Raw genomic sequence first — 4,908 nt, 5'->3', positions numbered from 1 at the left:
GGTCTGTTTTGAAGATGCGGCTAGGGATGCCGTCTGGGCCGGCAGCCTTGCGAGGGTTAACACGTTTAAATGTCTTACTCACTGTATTATCCTCAAAGCAGGTAAAGAAGGTGTTTAGCTTGTCTGAAAGTAAGACGTCGGTGTCTGTGACATGGCTGGTTTTCCTTTTGTAGTCTGTGACTGTCTGTAAACCCTGCCACATACTTCTTGCGACTCCACTTTGTGGACATTTTGCTTGTTTGATTGCCTTGCGGAGGGAATAACTACGTTGTTTGTATTTGGCCATATTCCCAGTCACCTTTCCATGGTTAAATGTGGTGGTTTGCGCTTTTAGTTTTGTGCGAATGCCGCCATCTATCCACATTTTTTTGGTTAACCCCGGAACATATCACAGTCTGCGTGATCAAAGTAGTCTTGAAGCGTGGATTCCGATTGGTCAGATCAGCGTTGAATAGTCATTAGCATGGGTACATCCTGTTTGAGTTTCTGCCTATAGGAAAGGAGTAGCAAAATTGAGTCATGGTCAGATTTGCCGAAAGGAGGGCAGGGAAGGGCCTTGTATGCATTGGAGCAGTTAGAGTAGCAGTTAGAGAGAGAGAGAGAGACTCACCACCCCCACCTAAAAACAAAACATATCCTGTACTGCATACATGTACCATACTCACCTTGCCCTGTACCCCACAAAACATCACATCACAATAACCAAAACCTCACCACTTCTACAACTGTATATCCAAAACATCTTTCCCAGCTTTACACTTATCATTTTATAGAACTCAAATTCCATCCTAAGGCGCACAGAGACCATCCCATTAAATAATAGTAAAGGGTCTGTTATCCCCCCACCTTTGACCCTGTTCCTCCTTTTTAGCCAAATAATCAACTTTACCTGAGCAAACAGAAAATTCAACAACACACATTTGGCCTTCTCCTTATTTGAATACCTGTACCCCATTATAAACATTCCAACAGTAAGACTCACCCCCAACCTCTCACACAGACATTCCAACACAGACATTAATGGCATTAACCTGTCGCCCACAGAAAACACATGAATCACAGTTTCACTCATAACACAGAAAGGACACCCCTGCCCTACTCCTGGTTCAACCCGTGCCAAACAGCTGTTAGTGGCCAGGGCTCCATGTAACCTCCTCCACCTTATTTCCATTCTCAGGAACACCTGTATCCACGACATAACGACAGAGTCTCCTCCTCACTAGGCTGCGAAGCCATCGCGCACACCACACCGTTCATACCCCAGGAAACTAAAACTCTGTCCTCTTCCACCCTAACTTTGAAAAAAAAAACAGTGGGTAGCGCTAAAACAAACAGTGCATTAACCATCCACCATAGAAAATAAAAATTGAAAGAAAAGACCAAGGAAAGAATCAAGAAAATAAGTTAGGACAGAGCCTTCCACACCAAATACTCAAACTCTCCTCCACCGCACGAGCCTGAGGGGGTGCAAAACCGGACAAGAAGAACAGGTCAGTGACTCAACCCACTCAAGTTGAGTATAGCGAGAAAAGCCTGGCACGATGTGACACACCCCTCCTAGGGACGGGATAGGAGAGCACTACTAAGCCAGTGACTCAGTCCCCGTAATAGGGTCAGAGGCATAGAATCCCAGTGGAGAGAGGGAATCTGGCCAGGCAGAGACCGCAAGGGATGTTCGTCAATTCAGTGCCTTGCCGTTTACCTTCGCACTCCTGGGCAAGACAGCAGTCAACCATAGGACCTACTGAAGAGATTAGTCTTCAGTAAAGACTTGAAGCTCGAGATCGAGTCTGCGTCTCTCACATGGATAGGCAGATCGTTCCAAAAAAATGGAGCTCTATAGGAGAAAGCCTTACCTCCAGCTATTTGCTTAGAAATTCAAGGGACAATAAGGAGACCTGGGTCTTGTGACCGGAGCGTTTTTTTGTTTAGCACGAACTGAAGTTTATCTAGTGGTTTATCCAGGTAGCCGAAGAGTAGAACATTTCAGTCGTGTAATATAGAAGTGACAAAAGCATGGATCCGCTTTTATGCATAATCTTTGGACAGAAAGTTTATGATTTTTGCTATGTGGCGAAAGCATACATTTTCTTGAAATGTTCTTCAAAAGAGAGATTCGGGTCCAGAGTAACGCCGAGGTCCTTCACAGTTTTATTTGAGACAACTGTACAACCATCAAGATGAATTGTCACATCAAACAGCAGAAATCTTTTGATTCTTGGGACCTAGAACTAGCATCTCTGTTTTGTCTGAGTTTAAAAGTAAAACATTTGCAGGCAACCACTTCCTTATGTCTGAAACACAGGCTTCCAGGGAGGGCAATTTTGGGGCTTCACCATGTTTCATCGAAATATACAGCTGTGTGTCGTCCGCATAGTTGACATTGTGTTTCTTAATGACATCACCAAGAGGTAGAATATATAGTGAAAACAATAGTGGTCCTAAAACACCGAAAAGTACCATTCGTTTGTCAGAGAGAAAACTATCCCCAGAGACGGACTGATATCTTTCCGACAGATAAGATCTAAACTGGGAAAGAACATGTCCGGGTAGAACAATTAGTGTTTCCAATCTCTCCAAAAGAATGTGGTGATCGATGGTGCCAAAAGAGGCACTAAGGTCTAGGAGAAGCAGAACAGATGCAGAGCCTTGGTCTGATGCCATTAGAAGGTAATTGACCACCTTCACGAGTGCAGTCTCAGTGCTATGATGGGGTCTAAAACCAGACAGGAGCGTTTCATATACATTATTTGTCTTCAGGAAGCCAGTGAGTTGCTTCACAATAGCTTTTTCAAAACATTTTCAGAGAAATGGGAGATTCGATATAGGCCAATATTTTTTTATTATTTTTTTCAGGTCAAGGTTATGATTTTTCAGGAGAGGCTATATTACTGCCACTTTTAGTGAGTTTGGTACACATCCAGAGGAAATGGAGCCTTTTATTATGTTCAACATAGGAGTGCCAAGCACAGGAAGTAGCTATTTCAGGGATTTAGTTGGAATGGGGTCCAGGAGGCAGCTGGAAGGCAATGACTATTTTTGTGAATGTGTCGAGAAATACAGGATTTAAAAACTTGATTGTCTCCATTGATCCTAGGTCCTGGCAGTTCTGTGCAGACTCAGGATAACTGAGTTTTAACTGAGTAACTGAGTCCGTAATAACTGAGTCCGATAACTGAGTCCGTAATTTGCTTTCTAATGATCTTTTCGTTGAAGAAGGCGATCCTCACTTGGGGAACGCTGCTTTTTAGTTAGCTTTGCAACAATATCAAAAATAAATGTTGGTATGTTTTTATTCTCCTCAATCAGGTTGGAACAGTAGGCTGATTGAGCAGCAGTGAGGGCCTTTCAATTTTGCACAGTACTGTCTTTCCAAGCTAGTCGGAAGACTTCCAGTTTGGTGGAGCGCCTTTTCCGGTCCAATTTTCTGCAAACTTAATACAGTTTTCTGGTATTTTCTGTATACCAGGGAGCTAATTTCTTGTGACAAATATTTTTTGTTTTTAGAGGTGCAACGACATCTAGGATTTTACGCAAGGTTAAGTTTAGATCCTCAATTAGGTGGTTAATGATTTTTTTGTACTCGGACTTCCTTGGGTAGGTGGAGGGAGTGTGGAAGGGCATCTAGAAATCTTTGGATTGTCCGAGAATTTATAGCATGGCTTTGATGATCCTTGGTTGGGATCTGAGCAGATTATTTGTTGTGATTGCAAACTTAATAAGATAATAGGAAAAATATTTAGATCTAGAATAGTTATTCCACAGAACAAAACTAGATCCAGGGTATGACTGTGGCAATATGTAGGCCCGGAGAGATGTTGGACGAAAACCCACTGAGTCGTTGATGGTTCCAAATGCCTTTTGGAGTGAGTCTGTGGACTTTCCCATGAATATTGAAGTCACTAAAAATGTGAATATTATCTGCCATGACTGTGAGGTCCGATAGGAATTCAGGGAACTCAGTGAGGAACACTGTATACGGCCAAGGAGGCAAGTAAACAGTAGCTATACAAAGTGATTTAGTAGGCTGCTTATGTTTCTAGAGGCTCAAAAGACAAAAACGCAGCCATTTTTTTTCCCATAAAAGGAAATAAATGATAGCAACATTTCCGCCTTTGCGGGATGCGCGAGGGATATGGTCACTAGTGTAACCAAATGAATCTGGCTTGAGCCATGTTTCAGTCAGGCCAACCCCATCAAGTTTATGATCAATGATTAGCTAACTGACTATGACTGCCTTGGAAGTGAGGGATCTAACATTATTTTTATTTTTGAGATGTGAGATATTATCACCATCTCTTTCAATAATGACAGGAATGGAGGAGGTCTTTATTCCAGTGAGATTGCTGAGGCGAACACCGCCATGTTTAGTTTTGCCCGACCTAGGTCGAGGCACAGACACGGTCTCAATGAGGAAAGCTGAGCTGACTACACTGACTTTGCTAGTGGCAGACTCCACTAAGTTGTCAGGCTGGCTAACCGCCTGCTGCCTGGCCTGCACCATATCTCATTGTGGAGCTAGAGGAGTTAGAGCCCTGTCTATGTTGATAGATAAGATGAGAGCACCCCTCCAGCTTGGAAGGAGTCCGTCACTCCTCAGCAAGACATGCTTGGTCCTGTTTGTAGGGGAGTCCCAGAAAGCGGTTCAGTTATCTACAAAAACTATATTTTGGGAGGGGTGGTTTTCAACCAGTGATTTAGTTGTGCGAGTCTGCTGTAACTGGGAGGGGGCCAGAGACAATTACTCAACGCCAACACATCTTTCTAGCTAAATCATCCTAACAACCTTGGTGCCAACGTGGATAACAATATCCCTATACCATCTACACTCGCTGAGGTTTTAGCCTCAGCCAGCACAATCTTCAAGGAAAGTCTTGTGAAGAAGGAACATTTTATTTATAATTGGAA

This window comes from Salvelinus fontinalis, chromosome 9 (assembly GCF_029448725.1).
Source record: "Salvelinus fontinalis isolate EN_2023a chromosome 9, ASM2944872v1, whole genome shotgun sequence".
In the NCBI taxonomy this organism is placed as follows: domain Eukaryota; kingdom Metazoa; phylum Chordata; class Actinopteri; order Salmoniformes; family Salmonidae; genus Salvelinus; species Salvelinus fontinalis.
Note: the sequence above shows the minus strand (reverse complement) of the source record.